General features: G+C 40.0%; 1 long non-coding RNA gene across 1 annotated transcript; it reads left to right on the top strand.

The window, feature by feature from the left end:
- Positions 1–26,229, top strand: LOC138843489 (uncharacterized). Its single transcript, XR_011378255.1, has 2 exons — positions 1–179; positions 25,773–26,229. It is a non-coding gene; the product is annotated as an uncharacterized lncRNA (long non-coding RNA).
- Positions 26,230–27,367: the final 1,138 nt, after the last annotated feature.

Genomic DNA, 27,367 nt, shown 5'->3' with positions numbered 1-27,367 from the left:
GCAGTTCTTAAAGTTTTAGGAGGAAGGCAAGAGAGTGTTTCCAGATGTTTGAAAAATAATCATTTTAGGCAGAATACTTAGCAAATGAATTTTTATGTTACTTGTGCTTACCTTTGAGGAAGTTCAGAAATTTCAACTTAAAGAGTGGTTGTGAAGTCCAACCTGAGGTTCAATTTCAGGTGAGTATTATGTTCTTTTTCATTTCCTCTTTTAAAGGACTGGCAACATAGAAATCCACTCCTCAAACAGTTGTACATTTCAGAGACTGAGTTGGCCACAGCAGGCAATTGTGTTGATAAATACTCCAAATGTTTTACTTCCACTTTATTTTAATTATTCATGGCCATTGCCATTATTCCTCAATGTCAGAAATAGTGAGTAGAGGTGAAGATGAGTTAATATTGTATTTTTACTCATTGTTCAGATGTTAGAATGTTTATTTAATGCTGATAAATTTGTGTAGCTTAAATATTAAGTATGCTTAATAAATACACATGCTTACTCTAATGTAATCATTTTTCTGTGAACGGGAACAAGTACCAGTTACTGGGTAAATATCAAACAATGATTATATTAAATATAAGTATTTTTACATGTAGGCAGCTGAAATTCAAATATTGTGTCTTAAATATCCCTGAAGAGTTATGATACCACTAGAATATAATCTTTGATTTTCACAACTGGTACTTCAAAAATTTCAGACAGTTTAATTTTATGGATTTATGGTTGTTATATTTATATCATGTAATGTAACAGTGTAGATCATTTATTAAAATTCAACTGATAATTCTAAGTTTTTCACACTAGCACAGGAGTACTTAAAATGTTTGTGGAAAATAGAACTAAGACATAAGCTAATTTTGGTGCTAAAGGATTTTTAAATCCTTGAATAGTTTTTCGAATGTTTGGAAGTCTTCCGCATATAAGTTTGAAGAAAATTACAGAAGATTATTCTCTTTCCAAGTAGAAAAACCTAAGCTGGAAAATTAACAGCACAGCTGGAAAGGCTAGTGAACTTCACATTTGAAAATGTTTTCCAGGCTCAAAATCTCTCTCTGGATCCCAGAGGTGGCTCTCTTTGACATAATCAATCTAATCAGGAAACTTCAGAACTAGTTATGCAGCACACTAGTGAACTGCATTTGTTCATATCACAACCTTCCAAATTTTTCTCACGATTGTCTTTCACCGCTCATCGTTTGCTTCCGACCGAGTGCCGTTTCTCATATTCTCTTTCAAAAGACAACTTGCTAATGGACTGTCAAGGTAGTCACCCAGAGTTAGAACCCTGTTACAGAGCTCCTACAGTCGAGTAAAAACAAAAATACTGATGGATATCCATGTTATGCCTACAATTAACAGAGTAAACATCTTAATAGGCGTAGAAGACACAAACAGATGTTCTAATTGCATGTCTGTGAGAAACTGGTGTTTACTAGTTCCACTCTGGCCTGGCCTTTGAGACCTCAGGAAGTTTCTCTCCCACTAGGGATTTCCGTGATTTATTGATTTCAGTACAAGGAATATTTTAGAAACGAAAGGATTTTGCTGAGGTTAAATAAGTCCTTGTGAGGGTTAGTATTAACTCGTGCTTGAAGGGAATGCCTACTTTAACCAGGGTAGTGATGGCCACATCTACACTTTCCTGCCTAAGTGGGAGGGAAGAGTATAGGGTAGTTGGAAGGGTTTCCTAATACAGATCTAGAAATAAAACATAGGTGCAGAATTTTCTTTTTTTTTTCCTTTTTTTTTGCCTTGAACTGAACAAAAGTAAAGGAAATATAAATAATAGCAAACTCTTACAGATTCCTGATTGGAACACAGAGTAATTTTGATCAAAACCGTAAAAGATATATTTTGGGTTTCTATTGGAGACATAAAGAACCAAATACAGTAAAGCCCAGAAACGTGAATGTTTTTCAAATATTTAAGAAAGCCTTAATTTACTCTTCACCTTCTGTATCAAATTTCCGAATCCATTTTTGTAATTATCCATATTTGTAATTATTCTTGTAATTATTCTTTTTTGCCAAAAAGAGTCTAAAAATTAATTAATGAGTGCTTTGTAGTCTTATGCTTCTTCTTGGTCATGTTTATAGATACTGAGACATGGGTATGTCATCATTGGCATTAATAATGCTAGCTAATACTTTTCAACATTTATGGCATTTCAGGTACTATGCATGTGTTTTAAACAAATTATAGCATTGAAAGTGTGCCATTACATAAGGTAATTAAATATGAAATCTTCTAGAGATTGTTATTTCATAATATGGTTGACAGGATTTTATCCTGGCTAATTTTAAGTTTGCTCAGTTTTGGTTTGTGCAGTTTGGTTTGCAGTAAGATCCAGTAAGATAAAGACACCTTTATCATCCTGAGATTAAACAAATAGTAAAGTATTTTGTGCTGAGCGACCCATCTGGTGTTGTATTTTATGACTGTAGGTCAGCACCATTTGACACAGTTTCTGGCTGTGATTGTTGGGTAAGGAAAGCATGGTTAGTCTGAATTAAATACTTGAGATGTATAAAATATTCAAAGTATTACATTAATATTTTCCAATTTCATTGCATGTGGAAAAGTAAATGTTTGTTGAATTAATGTAGACAAGCAGTGGATGGGTACCTGACAGAGATACAGGATTCAACTTTAAAGACAAGACATTAAAAAACTTAAGAATATTCTTTCTTTGAGTTCGTTGCTTTGTCAGAAGGACAGTGGATAATAGGGGACAATTGTAAAAGACTTTGAAATAAACTAAAAGATTATTTGTTGTCTTCAGTGGAAAATTGCATTATTTTGCAGCCCTCCCTTCTGTGTTTCTGATTCTGTAGAGTTTGAGCCTTTCATTCTCTTTGAAACTGTTTTACCGAAAACTGATAATAACACAAATGATTCTTGTTCATAGAAATAAAAATGTGTTCAATGAAATGCAATTAATTGTTGTCCTTTGGATATTAACCAATTTCCATCTGTTTGTGCATTCATTTTAGCATTATTGATTCAGCTACAAAAATTACATATTTCAAGTCCTTTATAGCATCTCAGTGTTCCCTCAATAGTGAAAGAATTAAATAAAATCTCACGAAGAACTTCATCTAGGAAATCAGGCCCCAAATGCCTAAACCATGTTTTTTTGGCACACTGCATTAAAATTTTAGAATTACTTTTCTAGTTCAAAATTTTTCCTGCTTAGAGGCTGCCTTTTCTTTCTATCCCATTTTAATTCCATCTTTGACTTCAATTTCTACTCAATGCTGAAGTTACAGTTACTGGTCCTGACAACCCAAGCATTATCTTATGTTGAGTCCTAGTTTCTACTGAATTAAACCTGTGTCTTTAGTAAACATATCCATTTCACCTTACTTATCCCTCAAGTTTTTTTAAAAAATTTTTCTGATTGATTTGGTATTTTATTCTAGGAAAAACATAAGATTAATTATTTATTCTTTCATTTGCAATGAATCATATCTTACCTATGAGTTTGAGAGTCTTATGAGGATCCACGTGGGAGCCAATTAAGACTAAAATCCTATTTTGGGGGAAATTGTCTTGATTCATCCATTGCTCCCAGGTATAATACTAGGCAAGACTATCAGTGATCATGAAACAGGAAGCCTGACAGCCCAGATCAGGATGCGTGCATTGCAAAGCCTATTCAATCAACTGTAAACACACAGTGAGAGCATGGGAAAGGAGACCAGAGAGTAACACATTTGGAAAAGGGAGCAAGTGGCATGAAGGGCAAATTCCTGGTTATGTCATTTACCTGTCAATGTCTTCCCTGCTGACAGTCTGGTTACAAGAATCAGAGTAAAGGTGTGGTAGCCTGAGTGTGATGTGCACGCCCCAATCCCTGGAACCTGAGAATATGTTGCCTTGCATGGCAAGAAGGGTCTCCGGAGGTGTGATTATGTTGATGGCCTCAAAATAGGGGAGATTATCCTCCGCCATTCAGGTGGTCTGACTCTGTAATCGCACTAGTCCTTCAGAGTTGAAGAATATTCCCTGGCTGCAATCAGATAGAGATGCAAGCAAAGGTGGAGCATCAGGGAGATGTGATGTTGTTGACTTGAAGATGAAGGAACGGGGCCCGTGTGAAGGGATGTGGGCCACCCCCAGAAGCCACAAAAAGCAAGGAAATGGATTTCTTCCCTTGCAACCTCCAGAAAGAAGAGCAGTACAGGTTACAACTTGATTTTTTTCTCAGTGGAATTCAAACTTCTAACCTACAGTATGGTCAGATCATACATTCATGTTGTTTTAAGTCACTGTGGCAATTTTTATAGCCAAAATCAGAAAGTCATGTAGGAAATGAAACAAGGAGGTGTGACAGGGCCAACGTGCATCTGCAGAGATCTGGCCACAGCCTGGCCACAGTGAGCTGTAGCGTGCTGTGCAGTTGTAATGTCTGTCTGCCTTTTGCAAATGAGCAGGACATCTGGGGGATCAATTGGTGGTTGTGTCCAGGATAACACAGCTGTGATTTGAGGTGCCGTGAGCTGTGCCGTATGAATATTTTAACATTTGTTGTGTCTTTTTATTCACTTCTGAATAAAAAGTAAAACTCATTTGCTTCATCTTCTAAAAATCTCTGTTGGGGCTGGTGCTGTGGCACAGTGGGTTAACACCCTGACCTGAAGTGCAGGCATCCCATATGGGTGCCGGTTCGAGTCCTGGCTGCTCCACTTCTGATCCAGCTCTCTGTTATGGCCTGGGAAAGCAGGAGAAGATGGCCCGAGTCCTTGGGCCCCTGCACCCACGTGGGAGACCTGGAAGAAGCTCCTGGCTCCTGGCCTCGGATCGGCGCAGCTCTGACGGTGCGGCCAATTGGGTGCATGAACCATCGGATGAAAGACCTCTCTCTCTCTCTTTGCCTCTCCTTTCTCAGTGTAACTCTGCCTTTCAAATAAATAAAATAAATCGTAAAAAAAACTCTGTTACATATCATGAATTTCTGTTATTTATTTTTAAATTCTGTTTTTAAATTTTAAAATGTAACAATTTTTTAGCATTTGCCAAATTTACTTCAAAGGTAGACATCATACACACACACACTTTGCTATTTTTTTCTTGAAAACAGAAATTGTAATCTCACAAAGTGAGGGATTCATGACAAGGATCATAAAGTGGAGAAAGAAAGGTATACTGTCATGCAGGTAATATAATTCAGTGATTCCTCTGAAAACTAAAAGTAGATCTACTTTGGGACCCGGCTACTCACAACTGGCAGTGTATACAAAGGAAATGAAATACATACAAAGGATGTGAACACCTGAAAGAGGACCTGCATTCCCATGTGTTTAGCTATTTACTTGACAATAGCAAAGATACAGGATAAACCTAGGCGGGCATCAACTGATGCTTAAAGAAAATGTGGTCTCTACACACAATGGAATATTACTTAGCCCCTCCCAAAAGAGAATGAAATCCTGACATTTGCAACAAAGCAATTGCAACTGGAGATCAAAATGCCAAGTGAAACCACCCTGTTTATTTTTAACATGCTTTGCTGACTTGCCATCTGATTTTTCTGCTGTGGTTTGAACGCTTTATGAAACCCCTCCTTCCCCGAATTCCTGTTTTGAAATCCTCATCCCCAGGGTGGTGTTAGAGATGAGGCCTTGGGGAGAGGATTAGGTCATGTGGGAGGAATCTTCACCAATGGAATGAGCGTCCTTGTACAAGCAGCCCAGGAGAGACCGTTCACCCCTCCCACCACGGGAGAGCACAGCGAAAAGGCACCGTCTACAAACCAGAAAGTGGGCTCTTACGGAACATCAAATTTATCAGCGCTCTGATAGTAGATTTTCCAGCCTCCAGAATGGTGAGAAATAAACATTTTCTCCCGCTTATTGTACAGTTGCACCTTCAAAGGGAATTAATTCTAGGACCTTCCTTACATACCAAATCTACTGATGCTCAAGTCTGTTGTGTGAAATGGCATAGGGTTTGCTCATAATCCTATGTGCAATGTAATTGTTATTTTGCTGTATTGTTTGGGAGATATTGACTAGAATACAAAGTCTATACATGTTCAGTAAAGATGCTATATTTTCCCTCCCAAATATTTTCCATCTCTGGTTGGTTGAATCCATAGATACAATACCTGTCAGTACAGAGAGCCTGCCATATTTTCTTATATCAGTTCAAACAGGCTAACAAAGTCATGTATTAATTTTATCCAGTCCATTTCCTCATGATTTCCATAGGGGACACATACAGCAAACACACCAAGAATTCCACAAATGTGGTTAGTATAAACAATACAAAATAATGAAGATTGATCAGGATGTGTAGCAAAGAGAGTCCTTACACAGCGGGAATGCAAATTAGTTCAGCTGTTATGGAGAAAGTATAGAAACTTCTTAAAAAAATTAGAATGTACGGTCCAGTGATTCCACTACTGGATATATATTAAAAAGAATTAAAATAAGGGTCTCAAAGAGATACCTGTACTCCCAAGTTCACTGTGACTTGACTTGCTATAGTTAAGACAAAGAGGAGTTGGCGCTGTGGTATAGTCAGCTAAGCCTCTGCCTGTGGCTCCAGCATCCCATAAGGGTGCCAGTTGTACCCCAAGTACTTGTCTTCTGAACCTGCTCCCTGCTTGTGGTGTGGGAAAAGCAGTAGAAGATGGCTCAAGTTCTTGGGCCCCTGCACCTGCGTGGGAGACCTGGAAGAAGCTCCTGGCTTTGGATTGGCCCAGTTCCGGCCGTTTTGGCCATTTGGGGAGTGAACCAGCGGATGGAGGAACTTTCTCTCTGTCTCTCCGTCTCTCTCTGTAACTCTACCTCTCCAATAAATAAGTAGATTCTTTGAAAAAGTCAAAGAAGCAACCTAAATATTCATCTACAGACAAGCTGATAAGGAAATGAGGTACAAACAGACAATGGAACACGATTTAAGAAGGAAATGCTCCTGCTTGCGACAACATTGCTGAAAGTGGTGCACATTATGTAAAGTGAGAGAAGCCAGTGCAAGAAGACTAACTCATGTGAGACTACTTACAGGATCAGACTAAGACAGTCAAACTCATAGAAGCAGAAAGTGGAATGGTGGCTTCCAGAGACTGAAGGGAATGGGGAGCTGGAAGTATTAGTCAAAAAGCACAAGATCTCAGTTACGCAAAATCAGTCCCAGAGAGCTCTTGTGTAGAGTGCTGTCTATAGTTAACACGATGTATTTATAGACTTAAAAGATGCCAAGAAGGCAGAACTTGTGTTAAATGTTCTTATCACACATACATGCAAAAGTAGTAATAACTATGGAGGTAGAAGTAAACTCTTGGAGGCGACACATAGGTTTATGCTACCTATTGTAGTGATGGTTTTGCTCACCCAAACTCATGTATTAAATATGAACAACTTTTTCTATATCAATCAGACTTCAGTAAAATAAATGGTTTTCAAAAAAGAAGCCCATAAAGAGGACTCCTTCCCAAGTGCGAATCAAAGAACTGTTGAAGATGCTCAGGGATTCTTCCTGCCTTGATGAGCCTCGCTTTTCTTGCCTGCTCCAATGGCTTAGAAGGATGTTTTGAGACTTTTGCAGCCCTGTGGGCTAAACTCACTCTCCATCGATATTCAGTCTTTTCCAGTTGCTACAAACTTTGCATATTCTGTTTACAGTCTAAAGGCGAAGTCAGTATTTTAGTTATGTAAATGTATCAGTAAGCGTGATCATTTGTATGTAAGGACAAACCGTATCTGTAAAAATTTGTTACCCAAGTAACCCACAAAGAGAGGAAATCTGTTTTCACACTTAGGAATCACATACTATTATACTTAGAAGAGAAGCAAAGGGAATTTAACAATTGTATTTGGCTTTTGTTTCAAGATTTAAATATTTAAAAAACAACATTAGATAACTGTGCTTGGAAAGTAATAAATCAAGGAGACTGTTGTCTGCTACGTCCGGGAAAAATGAGGTCTTTGATAAAAGTTTGAACTAATAACTAGAGTTACTTTGAGGATGTTTTCACAGATACTACTAATAAGTAATTGGGTTTGTCTTCATCTTTCCTTGTTTTAAAGTTGTTCTTGATGGTTGAAGATGGTCTGAAAATTGAAGCTTTTTCCTAATATAGAAAACTAATTACCGTTCTCTTGAATAAAATTGTCATTGTATACCTGAAGCCAGATTTCCTGTTTTGACAGTGCTCAGTTTGTGTAGAGTATATCCTATTTCCGAAGGGTTAAGAGTCACTTTTGTGCAAACTGAATTTAGTTCATTGATTGCATATTTTCTTTAGAAGTTCTTTTTTTTTTCTCAAATTATATTTGAAGAACCAGAAGGCATTATTAATATTTAGTTATCTTCACAAATTTTCCTATCAAAACACCAAAGCCAATGGTATACTAGAGTCTTCTCAATTACATAGCAGCTATTTAATAATTCAACTTTTTTTCTGAGAGTCAGTCTCTATTCAGTAGTCTCTTTAAAGAATTGATCAAGTGCCAATATAATAAAATTATTTTCTTTGGGCTGGAAAAATTGGGTTAAACCACTCAATTTCACAGCACTAAAGCAGTTTTTAGGCAAATGCTGTAATTGAACTGTATAAATATTAATTTGGTTCAGATTTCTTAGGAGTAGCCAAGCAGCCCCCTCTTTGTTGGTCTGTTACTATGAGGGCTTAACTTTAAGTTTTCTGTTCATGTTGTCACCATGTTGTAATTTTCTCAGAGATCAGTCCTTGGAGAATTAAATAAAGGCCATTTTGGTAATTAGCCCATGAAGGTGTTAAAGTTGTTTTACGGTCAATAATTGCACTTTGATGTTGCCAACATCTGTTAAATAAATCACATTTTAAGTGGCAGAGAAGGAAGACATTGTAAAGGAGATAGCATTGTAGCAATTAAAAAAGGGGAAGAAAAGTCATAATAAGCTTATTTAATGGGGTAAGTACATAAAATCTGATTTTTAATAAGAAGGGATTCCAATTCAATCCCATCAAGGTGGTGTGTACCAATGCCATCTCACTTGATCAATTTCAGTTCACAATTGATCACACTGATAGGTCTAAGAGTCAAAGGGATCACATAAACAAGACTAGTGTCTGCTAATACTAACTGATAGAATAAAAAAGGGAGAGAACGATCCAACATGGGAAGTGGGATACACAGCAGACTCATAGAATGGCAGATGTCCTAAACAGCACTCTGGTCTCAGAATCAGCCCTTAAGGCATGCGGATCTGGCTGAGAAGCCCATGAGAGTATTTCAGGCATGGAAAGCCAAGACACTCTGGAAAAAAAAAAAAAAAACCTAAATGAAAGATCTCTGCGAGTGAGATCCCAGTAGAAAGAACAGGGCCATCAAAGAAGGAGGTACCTTTCTCTGAAGGGAGGAGTGATCTTCCACTTTGACTATGACCTTGTCTAAATAAGATCGGAGTCGGCGAACTCAAAAGGCTTCCGTAGCCTTGGCAGCTCATGACAAGAGCCTAGGGAGATTACTGATGCCATAAACAACAGTGTCAATTTGTTAAGTCAACAACAGTAGTCATTGTGCACTTACTCCTCATCTAGGATCTCTGTCCTTAATGTGCTGTACAATGTGAATTAATGCTATAACTAGTACTCAAACAGTATTTTACACTTTATGTTTCTGTGTGGGTGCAAACTGATGAAATCTTTACTTAATATAAACTAAATTGATTTTCTGTATATAAAGATAATTGAAAATGAATTTTGATGTGAATGGAATGGAAGAGGGAGCGGGAGATGGGAGGGTTGTGGGTGGGAGGGAAGTTATCGGGGGGAAAAGCCATTGTAATCCATAAGCTGTACTTTGGAAATTCATATTTAGTAAATAAAAGTTAAAAAAAAAGATTTATTTATTAGTATGAAAGGCAGAATGATTGAGAAGGGGAGAAGGAATGAGAGAGAGAGAGAGAGAGAGAGAGAGATATCTTTCAGTTGGTTCCCTTTCCAAATGGCTGCAACAGCCCGGTCAAGGCCAGGAAAAAGCAGAGAAAACAGAAACTGTATCCTGGTCTCTTACGTGGCAGGCAGGGGTCTAAGCACTGGGACCATCATCTTCCGCCTTCCCAGGTGCATGAGCAGGAAGCCGGATTGGAAGCAGAGCAGCTGGAACTCAAACTGGCACTTTGCTATGGGATGCCAGCGTTGAAAGCAGTGGCTTAACTTATTGTATCACGATGCAGATCCCAAAAATCTGATATATTCACTTTGGGGCTGGCGTTGCAAGTTAAGTTAAGCAAGTTAAGTCTGTGAATGTAGCACTGGCATCCCATATGGGAACTGGTTCAAGTCCCGGCTGCTCTTCTTCCTATCTATCTCCCTGATGATGGCCTGGGAAAGTAGTGGAAGATGGCCTAAGTGCTGGGCTTTCTGCATCCATGTGGGAGACCTGGAAGAAGCTCCTGGCTCCTGGCTCCTGGCTTTGGATCAGGCCAGCTGCAGCCATTGTGGCCATTTGGGGAGTGAACCAGCGGATGGAAGACCTCTCTTCCTATCTCTCCCTCTCTCTGTCTGTAACTCTTCCTCTCAAATTTTGAAGAAATTTCACTTTATTTTGTACAAACCACCATAACGACAGTGAATTGTGAGTATGTTCAAATACAGGAGTTTTGATTTAGTACATTTCATCTTGAATTTCAGATAATGTACTTATAAATGCTAATTTAAAAGCATGATAAAGTTAGTGGTAATATATCTTGGATTTTTTAGCCCCAAACTTCAAAAAATTACTGTATTTTTTCAAAACATCAAAAAGTTTGATTAATATTAACTGTACATATTAATGGGGGACAATTTGACATTTTAATACATCTATACATTATACCTGATCAGAGTACTAATTTTCTAGTTTACATTTATAATAAGACCTGATTCATTAATATTCCCCTCTCTTCATGGTTGCTTTATGCTAGGAGTCTTGGGGCTCCTCCCCTTTAACTTGATCAGAAAATTTATAATAGATAATTGTGAACTATAGTCACTGCTGTGTGCTGTGTAACCCCAGAAACTTATTCCTACTTTCTGATTCCAACTTGGTCCCCATTAATCAAACTCTCTCCTTCCTTTCCAAGCCTCTAGTAATTATTATTCTATGCTCATATTGAATGTTTCTTAGCTTCCACATGTGAGGAATAACATGCAGAATCTGTGTCTGGCTTATTTCATTTAACATTAGTCCACCCATTTTGCTGCAAATGATAGACTTCTTTCTTTTTGTGTGTGACTGAATACTCTTCTCTATTCCATATATACCACATTTTCTTTATCCTTTTATCTGTTGATGGCATCTTAGCTGATTCTGTGTCTTGGCTATTGTGAAAAGTGCTGCAATAAATATGTTAGTGCAAATATTTTTTGATATATATAATAATTTCATTTCTTTTGGATGTATACCCAGTAGTGTGATTCCTGGGTTGTATTGTGTTCTATTTCTAATTTTTTAAGGAATCTCTTTAATATTTTCCATAGTGGCTGTACTTATTTCTACTCACAATAAAATATGATTTTTTAAATGTCACTCAAGCACTTTTCATTAGGTGACAGTGCATAAAATAGGAACGACTAGGTTGAATTTAAATTCGTGGGAAAATGAGTGGGTAGACACAAGTCCCCACTCCCAATAAACAACATGCATCACTAAATACAGTGCAAATATCTTTATATCACTATTATGTTGGAGAATAAATACAACTTTCTTGGATTATGAGAGCTTTAGTACTAGGTATCATATTAAAATCTAAAAGCCGGACATTACAGAAAGCAACCTCTGAATCTCAGTTTCCATCTTTGACAAAACAAAACCAAACTGAAACAAAATCTAGGTAAAGAGATAGGTAAAGGCAAGCACTTAGAGACACTGAACTGAAGGGAACCTTGTCAATAGTGCTGTGGGGAGAACCAGCACAGTTCGAACCCAGGGAATGAGGAGTAGCGCAGTGCGCAGGAACTTGGCACATGAGACAGCTGTTGATGATAGAGTCCACATTAAAAGCGCTCCACTACGATACGCTTTACATAGATCTGCATCTTACTTGCAACCATTTCATTCTGCTCAACATTTCATAGCCTGGAGAAAGCGGCATGGAAAACTCTGGAACAATCAAGAGTTAAGAATGGAGGTTATACAAGTAGATGTTGCTGCTTTGAACCACAAATATTAATTCTCCCATTTTGAAAATATTTCAATGATAATATATAAACGTTATATATCTGATGACTATCGCCTGATAAATAATGAGTGAAAGCAAATACTTAGACTTCCCATAAAGACAAAGGAGAAAAGATAAGCTTCAGTTCTGAGGTCTCCATAAAGTATTAAGATATACACACAGATGTGTGTGTGTGTGTGTGTATACTGATCTTGCAGAAGAATTGAAATTGTGTATTTAAAGTCTACCAGATATTTCATACTGTGCCAGGTGCTGTGAAGGATATAAGATATTTAAGCCACAAAAAATAAAATAAAGCCAAAGTGGCCCCAGTTCTCTGAAACAAACAGAACAAGAGGTGAAGCTTGTGGGCTCTGTTTTCTTGGAGAAATACAGTTCCGAGGGAAGGAAGGATGAGGGAAAAATGGATGTTTGGCAGAGGAGGAGGGGGAACAAATGCAAACTGTTGAGCCACTGCGCTGGTCAGGGGTTAACAAGAAAAGATTGCATGCACCTGGGGTCCCTGGAGCAGCCCATGGGGCATCGCATGCTGAAATCCTTGGAAGGAAAGCGGAGCTGAGAGAAGTTATTTTGTCAGATACTTCCTGTCTCGTCTTTTCTTCCTCTCTCTCCTTCTTTCTCCTCTTAATTGCTTGTACTTTCAGGTTCTGCTCTCCTACCCTGCCATGCAGTGCCCTGATGAGTTGATAACCCCATGAGTGCCACTGGTAGGGGTTGGGTACCAGACGTGGTTGACCTCCACCTGTCCGGGAACAGAGGGGGCCGCTCCTCTGGAAAATGAGGGGAGGCTGAGAAGGTCTCTCCAGGGCTTTTGATTCTGAGAAAGAGGCACAGGAGGCGAAAACGAGGAAAAGAGCCAGGGGGTGAGTAGATACGAGATGTGCACGAAATCGGTCCAGGGCAAATTCTATTCACTTTTGGGCAATTGTTAAAAATAGTGCCTCTGGAGTTCAGAGAACTGAAAGCTCACTAGATCTTTTAGAACTGTCTTTGAACCTTTATTTTAAGAAAGAGGAGGAAACAGACATTGAATGCATGCCTACATTGTGCCAGGATTAGTTTTTATTTTATTTTATTTTTATTTTTTAAGAAAGTGGGAATAACCACTGGGCACACAAGGTTTGCAATGGAGGATCAGACATACTCAAAAAGAAACAATGAAACTAGGAAACAAAGGGTAGAGGCTCACACATATAGAAAATGAGAGTGGATTTAATCATATTTAAGTAAAGCGTTGTCCGAATGGATAGCCAGATAAAATAATTTACATTTCCAATTTCATGCTTCGGATTTTTTTTATGAATGATCTTCCTTTATTACATGGACAATCATTCTTATGACACCTAAGAAAAAATACAAAGTCAGCCAAAAATAATTCCTAATTTTCAAGCATGATAGGGAACAGAAATAGCTGGCCTCAAAAATAGTTACCTTTTGTTAGGATTCCTGTTATATTTATAAAGTTCTCTACATCATGGAAAACATTTTTGTTTACTTTCTCATTGTTCTCTGAGAAATAGAAGGCATTAATAGATAAAAAATATTGTTGCTTCAAAGAATTGAATGAAGTCATCTGGAGGAAAAGAGTTAGAGACCAAGTTAGTGTTACAAGTAGATAATAATAGTTACCATAGAATCACAAACATAAAAGAAATCACACAGTCCATCCCTTTGTTTGAGGTCCACTTTTGTCTTCTTGAAAAATTTTATATTCTGTCCTGTGGTGTAGTGCTCTTTCAAGGTTCATAGGCTGCTTGATATTGAAAAGTATACTCGGGGCGGCACTGTGGCACAGTAGCTTAATTCTCTGCCTGCGGTGCCGGCATCCCATATGGGCATCAGTTCGAGTCCCGGCTGCTCATCTTCCGATCCAGCTCTCTGCTGTGGCCTGGGAAAGCAGCAGAAGATGGCCCAAGTCCTTGCCCCTGTACCCATATGGGAGACCAGGAAGAAGCACCTGGCTCCTGGCTTCGGATTGGCGCAGATCCGTTGCAGACACTGGGGAGTGAACCAACGGAAAGAAGACCTTTCTCTCTGTTTCTCCCTCTCACTGTCTGTAACTCTACCTCTCAAATAAATAAATAAAATCTTAAAAAAAAGAGAGAAAAGTATACTTAAATATGCATAAGCTTTTGCGTGAATACAATGGGAAGTAATTCTCTCTGTAGAGGAAACTTATCACACTAGTTGCTGATGCCAGGAAGAATGGAAAAGCTGTGACTTTTGTTAATTCTGCTTCTGATGAAATGGCCTTGCATGTTGAGGCAGGGTTGGAGTGAGTGTGGGGCTTACTTTGTTTGCAGCCTGTAGTCATCTGTGTTGGGCAATGACAGAACTCTCTTTCTGTCCTGAGTTTTGGATAATAATCAATGACCTAACTCTAAGTGATTTCTGCTGCTCAGAGAATTCTTTCTGTGATTCCTGGACTTCGTAGGAGTCGTCTGCAGGATGACCTTCATGACACTGGCCACTAAACATCAGGGATTGTGAACTCCTTTGCTGTCCCCATAGCATTCACATGATAGCACATACTGGGGTCAAGCGGAGTGTGATTTGGGGTTCTCCTGAGGATGGCAACTTAGAGTCTTAGAACTGCATGTTTCACTTTACCTTGAACTTGTGGTGTGTTCCTTCCAACTCATCCCAACTGAGCATACTCGTGTTTGTTGTAAAAATCAAAGAAACTCTTCAAAATTGTACAGCATGATTCTTTGCCAGGTCTGATTATGGTGGAGAAGTTTAAGAAATCTAAATGACTCTGAACCTTTCAAAGAGATAAGACAGTCCACATGTGCCCTCCGGGTGGCTGCAGAAGGCTGTTTATGGAATCGTTTTACCCAGGACTTCATTCCGTAATGCAGCGTTAGCCATTCTCCATCAACTGGCTTTCTGTCTGTTAAGTTCTGACGGGCTGAAACCTTCCAGACATTGTTGTAGATCTAGAGCCTGTGTTGGTGGCATAAGCAGTTCTACAGTCAGTAAAACTGACAGAAAGCCAACGTAGCAAGTCTTACTTCAATTTGGATATGTAAAAAATTGTCACTCCCAAAAGGCTCATCAACATTACTAATATGTATCTTTTTAGGACAGAATGCTGAAAAATATTCACCCTCATTATAGCTACAATGCTCACAAGCATGGGTATCCGATATTGAACTTTTCACTATAAAAATTTGTTGAACATCTTATTTGCCATGCTTTACCCCAGGGATGTAAAGATAACTAAGTTAAAACAATAAAAGTTGTAGAAATAAATCTACTGGAAACTAAAAAGAACCCAAACAAGATAGAACACAGCCAAGTTCTCATTGTAGGGGTGAAGAGTTCTCATCACACCATCAGCCCTTGAGGCATTATTTTGTTCTCATGCAACAGTTTCCGAGTCAGGGGTATCAAGAAAACTATAATCTTTTAGCCATATTTTGTTTATAAAGGCATAGGACACAGCATGCACATATGGAAATTAATTAAGTTGTATACAAAAGATCTATGTTCTTTTTTGGTACAAATTACAACTCAATAAAATGAAAAGAGGTATGAAAGTATACATTACATTCAATGTCATTAAAAATATGGGGCTCCTTTGGATAATCTCTCAACTATTCATTCTCTCTCTCTCTCTCTTTTTTTTTTTTTTTTTTTTTTTTTTTTTTTTTTTTTGACAGGGAGAGTGGACAGTGAGAGAGAGAGAGAGAGACACAGAGAAAGGTCTTCCTTTGCCGTTATTTCACCCTCCAATGGCCGCCACTGCCGGCGCACTGCGGCCGGCGCACTGCGGCTGGCGCACCGCGCTGATCCAATGGCAGGAGCCAGGTACTTCTCCTGGTCTCCCATGGGGTGCAGGGCCCAAGCACCTGGGCCATCCTCCACTGCACTCCCTGGCCACAGCAGAGAGCTGGCCCTGGAAGAGGGGCAACCGGGACAGAATCCGGCGCCCCGACCGGGACTAGAACCTGGTGTGCCGGCGCCGCAAGGCGGAGGATTAGCCTAGTGAGCCACGGCCTCTTATTTAAAATAGTTGTTTCTATGAGTTCCATGTGGTTCAAGATTTCCAATTTTTAATGTATAGTGTGCATTAATATAACAATAAATTCCTTTCCACCTTATCATTACTTTTGCTAAGTAATTTTTTTGTTTCTTATATAACATTATTAAGTACTTGCTCATTTGCTTAATGGTTTTGAAAAATTATTTGAGAGGCAGAGAGTCAGAAAGAGAGACATGGAAAGAGAGAGAGAGAGCTCTGATCTGCTGGTTCACTCACCAAATTCCCACAGTGGCCGAGACAAGGCCGGGACCATAGCCAGGAGCTGGGAATGGAATCCTGGTCTCTCATGTGGGTGGCAGGAACTTAGTTCCATGAGCCTTCACTGCCGCTTCCCAGGGTCTGCATTGACAGGAAAACGGAGGCAGGAACCTGAGTCAGGAATCAAAACCCAATTACTCTGAAACGGGAGGTAGGCATCTTCATCGCTAGGCTAAATGCTTGCTCCCTGTCTCATTAAAAAATCTGTATATTTGTAAGATGATTTTCATTATATTTAAGCATCACATTTTTGAGTTTCACGTGAGAAACTAAGTGGTATATTTCTCAAAAGAACTTCACATTGTGTGACAGCTCGAGTATTCTCTGCAGCACTGGACTAGTCCGGAGCATTTTCCCCAGTGACCCCAGACCCAGAACAAACATTCGGCACACCTGCGTCCCTGGCAGCATCGCAGCACCCTAAGCACTGCGCTTCAGATCTCTGCTGTGAACATTATGAAACTCCCTCCAAACAAAAGATGAGTTTTGTGGTTAGAAAGTCTGTATTTAGATATAAGGCCAGCTAAAAATGTGAATTTATGCAGTTGGGAGAAGGCATAGAGATAATGTCAACTTTAATTCCTGTTTTTTTCCAAACACAGCAAATAGGCCAAAGGTCGTGAGTGGAAATTAAAGAAAAATGGAAAACAGATGTTAGGAAGCTCACGCTAGAAATGGAAACACAAGCACCACTGAAAATTATTAAAGAGAAAAAAAAAAGACCACTGTTTGAAAAAAAATACAAAAAACAGATGAAACCAGAAAGTTTGGATCTTATAAAGGTCCTATTTTTATAGCAGTATGTTTAACATAGTTTGGTGTTTTAATATTTACTTAAGTGATTTAATTATATATATTCTCTTCCTTACATCGAGAGATGAAAATGCAGGAACAAAAGAAGATTTTAAGTTTCTACCCATTATGAATTCCTGAAGATGATGCCTGGCTAACAGTCTCTTCTCAATAATTGAAAATACTGTCACTTTATCCCTTGAAGAATCAAACTTAAATTCAAAGATGCTTAGCTTGCAACTGACAGATGTTACTTTTGAGAGCACATTTAAATTATCTTTTCATTATGACACCTGAATGAGTTTTCTGAACCTTAGTGAGACCTATGTAGATTTGTTATGGTGAGAATGGATACTATGGAAAACTTCCATTTTAGATTATAAAATATATATCATAGTGATGCACAAATGGATTGTTGAATTCTGTTCTATTTAAAGAGAATCTATATGTTTTGACTTTTATAGCTTTGGCTTAAATAAAAGAAGTTATTCCAAGATCAGCAAAAACACATAAATGTATGTACTGTGTCTGAAAACCTTATAAACAAACATACAAGGGACATCTAGACTCTGTCCTGCACCTTCTGCTGGTGTTTTGTTTTAAAAACTCAGAGAAGGTTACAGAAATGAAAAAGAAGAGTGGTAACATGACTACATGACTCAGAAGCAATTCCCCCCAATTTCAAACAAAACCCCAAATTAAAATAAATTATTAGAGATACCTATTCCTGAGCTTGGCTTTTGTTTCAAAAGCTCCCACTGGCAATTTTCTTTTGTGAGTGTTTTCTTGTGCATTTGTTTTGTTTAGCGCCAGCCAAGTGACTTTAATGCTGACAAGGGGGAGTTGGCATGCATTTGCAGAAGGTATGTAATTAAGAGGATGTAATTCAGGATCATTGCTGGATGCATTTACGTTAGGGATGTAATTATGAAGAAAGAAGAGTCAGTGCAATAGCTAGGGCATGAACGCTGGAGCGAGCCTAGAAACCCAGAAATTACATGCGTTCCTCCTCAGGAAGGTCTTCTTCCATCATCTTGGCCATGTGCTCTACGGACAATGATATGGTGGAACCCCCGTGTCCAGTCTCAGCAGCTTCTAGAAAACCCTTCTCTCTTGCCCTCTCTTGCTCTCCTCTTATCCTGACTGACAAAATCCATGGCATACCGCTTTTATGTGCATTCTTAATTTCTCATGAGTAGACACATTAACGGGATGAGTTTAACCATGGTTCGTTTTATTTATGAGCCTCTGGTTAAATGTTAACAGCCTGAAGTCAAGTATCAAACACAAGAATTTAGAGCTAAAGACCTCGCAAGCTGTACTGACTATCCAACAGGATCAGGATCCAGCCCATCTTGTTTCTTCAGCTGTTTTCAGATCTTCAACAGTAAACACTTACAGCGCTTATTAAATGTCAGGCACTGTTCTAAGTATTGTAGCTATGTTAACTCATTTCATTCTCAGGAGATCCACACAAGGCAGATACTATTATTACTATCTCCTTTTTACAATTGAAAAACAGGTGCAGGGAGGTCAAGTAATTTTCCCAAGGTCACACAGCTGCTGAATAGTAGCGCTAGGTCTGACTCCAGAATCTATGCTCTGAACTTCCAGACCAGTATCTGTGCCTTTTCATAGTTGCCAGGTAAACCATTTTCTGATCATGTCTGGTTGGTAGAAAAGGTCAACATTGTTGGATTGGAAGTGTGCTGAGCTGAGTTTTCCTCAGCTCTGTAGGTCCGTTTTACCTGTTGAGTATACAGCTTGTACCACAACACATGCCACCTGTCTCCCTATCCAAGCTCACCATGTAAATGCATTGTTATCCTCTCCGTAGTGGAACTCACAGCCTCAACATTAATATGATAAATGGATTCTTAACAAAACAGCATTCTGTTAGAAGACTAATTAGAGTAAGAAAGTTCATTTCATGTCCCTTAACCTTCTAGCTGATCTGTCTAGAAATCATCCTACTGGTTAAAAGATGTATTTCATAAAGTGTGATGAAAATTCAGGAACTGGGGGGGCGGGGGAACTGGGTTAAGGGTGAAAAAAAGGAGATAAACTAGGAAATGCAGAAGACGTTCAGGAAACAGTTCCTCGTTCCTCACATTTCACACTGCCTTCCCTTGTAGAGAAAGGTTAACCTGAGATAGATCTTGCCCTGCCTATCAGCAATCTCTATTATTGAGACACAAAAACTTTATTTCATAATCGTTTTCTTCCGGCCAGCCAGCTGTGGTTACTCAAGGCAGATTAACTAGAACCTGATGGATTTCAGCCCCTGTTCAGCAGTGCCAGCCAAAGAGTATAATTGCACAGGATGCAGGCTGCAACAACGCTGACCTTGTACTCAGAGATAGCCCTAGATAAGTTGAACTGTCAGATTTGCAGGTCAGACTTTTCAATTACTGGGATGAAATCTGGGAAGAGAAAAAGACAGGAAAGGGAAAAGCAAACAAAAGCAAAAGAAAACAAAAACTCTCCTGATGTTGGCTTGTCCCGAAAGAGGGCAACTAATCAAAACTTCAAGAGAAAGGAGTTGATTCACCAGAGTAGGCTTGCAGAGCTGCGTGGAGGAAGTGCCTTCGTGGAGGTGATAATGTCCACCCCTCCTGGGCCTGTGTATTCCGTGGATGGGACCCGTGAGAGCCTTCCCATGTGGTAGTTTGCACAGCACACTGCTGATGTGATGAAATTTACATTAAGGTGGAAAAACAATCTTTGTCATACTTTGTCTTTTTTGGAGGAAATGGATTTCCTTAATATGAGCACTGCTTTATTTCCCCTGTGAATTCAGATACAGAACACACTCCTGCATGGCGTGCTACCAAATACAACGGCTGCTGGGGAATGCCTCGTTTTTGTACAGATTCTAATGACTCAGAAGTAAAATATTTTTGGTCCTTGTGTTATAGACGTAAATGCTTGGATGCAGGTTCCAAAGCGGCGAGACCTCTAGGATCTGATGGTTGGAATTACTCCAAGATGAGGGATGCAGGGGGTATTGTGAATGGTTAATGGACAGCTCCCTAAATCATTTAGTTCTTAACCAGCTCAAAATGCCTCACTCCAGGTCCTGGAAACTCCTCCATTCTACTCTGCAAATGCTTCTTTGTGTTAATCGACTTTGTTGCAGGTGAAAATATTTTACGGATATCAAGTGTTCTGCCATGCTTGCCATTCAGAAACACTTTCCGACACGCTGCATGTACACACCTGGGCCTTTAAGGACACTGCTGGCGGCTTTGATCACTTGCACAGAAGAGCGGAAGAATGATAGGCATCTAATAAGTGTTTGTTAAGCACACAGGTGCATAAGTAAACCACAAAATAAGCAATTCTAAACAAAAATGTTAGTCTGTCGTGCAGCACCTAACTTGTTAATCTTCCAAATAGCAAAGAAGCAAGATTGTGTCCTCTGATACATAAAGCCAGCTGTAGACTGGCAGGCAAACTGAAAGATGGCATTGCTTTAAGAAGATATTAGAACGCTTCTTCCTATGGTTTTAATTCTCAGGAAGAGTTTTTAGAAGAGCAGCATTTGTAGCTTCTCTCCATCGCTCACTCAGTCTCCCTCCATTAATTGCTGGAAATGGGAGAAGCAGCAAAGCAGAGTTGGCTGCAGGTCCTCTGAGTCCTCCTAGCGTTTATTCAGCTCTAGCCTTTATCTCGAGGCCAGCTCAACAGACAAAACATAGAGCTTTGGGTGGGTGAGTATTTTCAGGGCATGAGGTATGTACTAGGCTTGCAGAAGAGTGTAGCTTTGTCAGTAACACAACTGTTCATTTTTTGCTTGTTTTATTTTAAATTAGCAAATAACAAATGTATGTTTGATGACATACTATGTTGAGACGCATGTGTACACTGTGGAACTATCAAGTTAGGTGAGTTGATATATTCATTATCTCAAATATCCTTTTTTTGGTGGTAACATTTAAAATCCATTCTTTTTGCTATTTTTGAAAGACACAATGATTATTAACTATAGTTACCAAGCAACAAATGAGATTGCATCACACTAAAAAAAACTTGTGCACAGCATGGGAAACAACACAATAAAAAGACAGTCCATATTTTGGCAGAAAATATTTGCATATCATACAACATATAAGGGACTATTATCCAAAGTATACAAGAATATTGCTCAATAGCAAGAAAACAAATAACCCTATTAAAAGAAGTAGGCAAATCAGAGCCAACATTGTGGTGCAGCCTGTTAAACTGTTGCCTGCGATGCTGACATCCTGTGTGAGCACCAGTTCAAGTCTCAGTTGCTACACTTCTGATGCAGCTCCCTACTAATGATCCTGGGAAAGCGGCAGAAGATACAGTCCAAGATCCTGGGCCCCTGCCAGCCATGTAGGAGACCCAGATGCAGTTCCTGGCCCAGACCTGGCCACTGTGGCCATTTGGGGAGTTAATCAGCAGATGGAAGATCTCTCTGTCTCTCCTGCTCTCTTTCTACTCTGCCTTTCAGGTAACTAAGTAAATCAAGAGAGAGAGAGATGGCAAAATGGCATTTTCTCAAAGTGACAATAGGCATTTTCTCAAAAAAAGACATCCAAATAGCCAATACATACATGAAAAACACCGTGACTCAAGTAGTTGTGGGAACACTGGACTGAGTTCCCTGGCTCCTTGCTGTGCCTGAGCTCAGCCCTGGCTGTTAAGGGGCATCTGAGTGACTCAGAGCATGGCAAGTCTTTGTCTGTCTCTGTCTTTGTCTTTGCCTTTCAAAAATATAAATGAATGAATAGAGAGATAGCTAGTGTTGGTGAGAGTGTAGTTCCTTGATTTATCTATATTTATTGGTAACAAAAGTGATATTTGAGCATCATTTATCTAATCTACGTCCATCTTCCTTAGTAGATCAAATTCAGGTAAGGAGAAAAGAGTGTTATTTACTGTTTTCTGCTCAAATAAATGAAGTCTCTCAGTGCACACTCCCAGAACATAAGAGAATTAGGAAATTTCAGTGAACTATTATTTTGAACACATTATAATTAATTCAAGTTAGCTTTTAAATACAAAATTGAGCAGAGATACAAATAATCTTATTTACTGAAAAATTATTTCAGAATCATTCAATTGTGTTTTCCTTTTTTTTTTTTCAGAGAATGGCAGCAGGCCAGTGGAGTTTATAGTGATCTAAATCCCCATTCAATACAAGAATTAAATACAGCCCACACTTCTCATTGAATACTTAGGCCATCTTTTTTTGGCCAGAATCTGGCAATGGGAATTTCATTAACTCTTGAGAGTTCCTATTTGCCAGTTGGATAACTCCAAGGATCAGAGAGCATATTATTTTATTAAACGAAAATTTGCTTCTTTGTAAATTTTTGTGGTTCTACCATATGGTGTAATGCTAGCAAATTTATTTTATATTGCCTACAAAATAAATCTTTTGATCTTTAATATTATTTCTTAGAAACTCAGGACCATATATCTTTCATCTGCCTACCCATCTTCTCTGCTTAGTATCCATAACAGAAACATTGAGGCATTGTGCCTGGTGGTTGTTAAAGAGAAGTGATTAAGGCATGGTGACTTTCCTCAGAAAGGAATCCTGTGAAAAAATGCCTATAGATCATGGTGGCAATTGCTGTAATGAAAGCATGTACAGAATGCCCAAGGAAATGCAAGAAAGAGCATATGGAATACTGCATGGAAAAGCGGGCTTCCACATAGCCACAGCAGGGAGGCTACTAGACTGAATTCTCAAGGGGGAATTTGCCAACCAGAAAAAGAAGGGAAAAATTTTGTAGTCAGAGGGATATGCGTGAGTAAAGAGACAAAGACCCTAACGTACTTAGTGAACATGGTATCCCAGGAGGGTGCAACATGCATGCGTGAATATGTGGAAGGTGGTGGAGGAGTCAGAATGGCAGGTGCTCAGCTCGTGAACGGCGTCCTATACCCTGCTGAGGATGAGTATGCTGAACCAGAGGAGAAGTGGGCCCTTGTAAGGTATGGATAGGAAAGTGGCTCTCTTCACAGTCTTGGAAGAACTCCCCAAGCAGTGGTATGTTTAATGGAAATGGGGTGAAATGAAAGGCAGGAAGAACACCCATTTTGTTTGTTTCTGTTGTAATGTTTGCAATGGTGCAGCGGATTGTTGAACAGCGGGAACCAGGATTAAGAGTTCAAGGTGAATGTGGAGATGTTTAGATGTAGGACAAATAGGAGTTGTGTGGATAAGTGTGGGGAAGGGGAAGGAAGAGCTTTCAGGAGTAAGTTTGATTTTGAACAAGTTTTACTTCTTTGGGGATCTTCAGGGTGAAACATGCAGAATACTACAGGTGGACAGCAGTGACTATCTGGACAGAGTCCAGAGACAGTGATGTTGTATAATTGGGAATCATTAACACGTGAGTGGTCCTTGAACACTGGAAATGTGTAATGCAAGAAAATGCCAAGATCAAGGCTCGGGGGAAGGTTACCACTTTAGAGACTGTTGTAAGAGGGGACCAGTGAAGGTGAGTTAGAAGAATTGCTCAGAGGTAAGAGGAACACGCAGAGAGAAAGTAAGGATACAGTGACCAGGAAAGAAGGAAAGTTCTGGAAGTAGGCAGTATTGATCATTGTCAGAGAGCACAGAAAGGTCAGGTTAAGCAAGGACAGATAAACTTCTGGTGGATCTCTTGATGAAGTGACTACTGATAACCCGTAATCCAGAGTGAATAGTTGGGATGATTGAAAAAAAAAAAAAAAAGCACAGAGATGTTGTATTATAGATGGTGATTGAGTTAGAATATATTATTTAAGTCAAACTATAAAGGACCCTAAGAAGATTTTTTTAAAGATTCATTTATTTATTTACTTGAAAGTCAGAATTACAGAGAGAGAGAGAGAGAGAGAGAGAGAGAGATCTTTCATTCCCTGGTTCACTCCCCAGATGCCTGCCACAGCCAGGGCTGAGGCCAGAAGCCAGGATCTTCATCTTGGTCTCTCACATGGGTGGCAGAGGCCAAGCACTTGGTCCATCTTCTGTTGCTTTTCCCAGGCATTAGCTGGGAGCTGGAATAGAAGTGGAGCAACCAGAACACAAACCAGTGCTGGTATGCTATGCCGGTGATGCAGGCAGCAGCTTTACCTGTATGTCCCAATGCTGTACCTGCTAAGAAGATTTATATATTGATGGGAACACCACTCTAGCAAATGTATGCATCTTTCTTTTTAAAAATTTTTTTTCTTAGAGTTTTATTTATTTCTTTGAAAAACAGAGAAAGAGCTAGAGAGAGTGAGAGAGAGAGATCTTCCACTTGGTGATTACCTCCCAAATACCCAAAACAGCTGGGGCATAGCTAGGTGGAGCTGGGAGCCAGGAACTCCATCTAGGTCTTCCAGGTGGGTGGCATGGACCCAACTACTCGAGCCATTTTCTGCTGCCTCCCAGGATATACATAAGCAGGATCTGTATTGGAAGTGGAGCTGGGACTTGATCCCTAGAACTCTGACATGGAATGCAAATGTCCTCAGTGGCAGCTTAACCACTTCGCTAAATGCCCATCCCAAAGGAACTTTAAAATGCAAGACATAAGAAAGAGTAAAAAAGTTAAATGGGGATTATCTACTGATCTTCATCAGTTGGGGGGAGAAAGAATGAGTTAAATATCCAGGAAATTATATTTACTAAATGTACAGTAATTTAATTACCATCATTGTACAGACTGATATTTAAGAAAATACTGTTCCATACTAGATGTGCTTTTTTTTTCCAAAAATTCAAAAATCTCTTTTGAGACACAGGAAAATAACAGCAATCTCATATTTTTAAAAAACAAACTTGATGTCTTTTATCTTGTCTGCCTATCATTTTTTTCCAAAATGCAATAGTAACAGGGGTGGTGACTTCTCACATGCTTGATATTTTGTTGGCTTATTTTACAACTCAATGATAGCAGTCGTTAAGGGTTAAGAAAATGGACCAGGAGTTATGTTTAATTTCCCTGCAACTCTGGCTTGTAGTTATTTTTAGCCTAGTTTGGTGGGAATTGGCTGGAGCTATTTCATGGAAACGATCCTTATTTTTCTTTTTCGACCCTGCGACCTCTGCTTGAAAATAAATCTCTGCAAAGCATGACAGCCTCATTCAGAGCTGGTCTCAGATATTCTCCCCATCCCCTTGGTCTCCAGTTGGAAACCTGTCTGCCTGGCCCTGAGGAGTAACAAGCCTCTAACTGCGTTACCTGATCACTCCTTTGGAAATACGTTCTGGTATCTGCCGTTTTGATTTCTTATTAGGCAGTTGATTTTGTTATGAACTTACATGTCTATTATGAGTAGATGCTATTTCCACTGGTAGGAAACCTCCAAAGGGGGGGGGGGTTCAAGAAAACTGGTATCCATTTCTCTCTTGTGGGAATGAACTCCGGGGGTGCACATTTCAGGTGCATATGCACTGTGTGGTGTCAGAGACCCAGACGCGTTCAGTTTTGGTACCCACTGCCCTCAGTGCCTTCAGTTCTGGTACCCACTGGCCTCAGTACACCATTTCTACTTGTTTCAGGATGTCTGTTGTTGCTGCCGCGGCCGCCATTTTGTCAATGTTCCAGTCATCAAGACATCTGAAGGGCTGAAGAAAGACCCTCCTCCCTCTATGGACGTTTCCAGGAAATCGTACACAACATTTTCATTTGTGTTCTGTCAGCTAAACGTAAACCAAAGGTGCACATCTGGCTGCAGTGGAGTCTGGGAGTGGTATTTTTTATTCATATCCAGCTAAACCCAGATGATTCTTTAAGGAAGGAAGGAGAGACTGGAGCTGGACAACAACCCGTCCTCCCTGCCACTGGACTCCTCTTCCTGCTCAGTCTGCCCTGGGATCCCCCCCATTAAGTCTCAGTTTGTGAACCACTTACTTCACCAAAGGCCGTTTGGATTTCAGCCACTCTTTTCCTTCGGCATTTAGAAAAATGATTTCTATGCTATTGTCTTTATATATTTATATCTAGGTTTGTGAATGTTTTCCCTGTCTGTGAAATATTACTTCTTAAGAATAAGGGTTGAGGCCAATTCTGTGGCATAGCAGGCGAAGCTGCTGCCTGAAGTGCCAGTATCCCATATGGGCGCTGGTTCGAGACCCGGCTGCTCCACTTCTGATCCAGCTCTCTGCTATGGCCTGGGAAAGCAGTGGGAGATGGCTCAAGACCTTGGGCCCCTTGCACCTTCATGGGAGATCTGGAAGAAGCTCCTGGCTCCTGGCTTCGGATTGGCGAAGCTTCGGCCATTGTGGCCAATTGAGGAGTGAACCAGAGGATGGAAGACCTCTCTCTCTCTCTCTCTGCCTTGCCTTCTCTCTGCGTAACTTTGACTTTCTTTTTTTTTTTTTAAGATTTATTTTATTTATTTGAAAGAGTTACAGAGAGAGGTAGAGCTCTTCCATCCGCTGGTTCACTCCCCGGATGGCCGCAATGACCGGAGCTGCGCCCATCCGAAGCCAGGAGACAGGAGCTTCTTCTGGGTCTCCCATGCGGGTGCAGGGGCCCAAGGACTTGGGCCATCCTCCACTGCCTTCCTTTTTCGTTGGTTCACCCCCCAATGGCTGCTATGGCCGGCGCGCTGTGCTGATCCAAAGCCAGGAACCAGGTGCTTCCTCCTGGTCTCCCATGCAGGTGCAGGGCTCAAGCACTTGGGCCATCCTCCACTGCACTCCCGGGCCACAGCAGAGAGCTGGACTGGAAGAGGAGCAGCCGGAACTTGAACTGGCATCCATGTGGGATGCTGGTGCTTCAGGCCAGGGTGTTAACCCACTGCGTCACAGCGCCGGCCTCCTGACTTTCAAATAAATAAATAAATCTTAAAAAAAAAAAAAAGTAGTAAGGGTCTTGGGGACTGTGGTGATGGCACAGTGGGTTTAGCTGTTGCCTACCATGCCAGCATCCCATATGAATGCTGGTTTGAGTCCTGGCTTCTCCACTTCTCATCTAGCTCCATGCTCATTCATCTGGAAAAGCAGCAGAAGTTGGCTCAAGCGCTTGGGCCCCGCCATTCATATGGGAGACTCCAGTGAGGTTCCTGGCTCCTGGCTCCAGCCTGGCTTAGCCTTGGCTGTTACAGATATTTGGAGAGTGAATCAGCAGATGGGAGATTCTTTTTCTTTCT

The sequence above is a fragment of the Oryctolagus cuniculus genome, chromosome 8 (genome assembly GCF_964237555.1).
Source record: "Oryctolagus cuniculus chromosome 8, mOryCun1.1, whole genome shotgun sequence".
NCBI lineage: Eukaryota > Metazoa > Chordata > Mammalia > Lagomorpha > Leporidae > Oryctolagus > Oryctolagus cuniculus.
The sequence above is the reverse complement of the archived record's forward strand: the minus strand, read 5'-3'. Positions and strand labels throughout refer to the sequence as shown.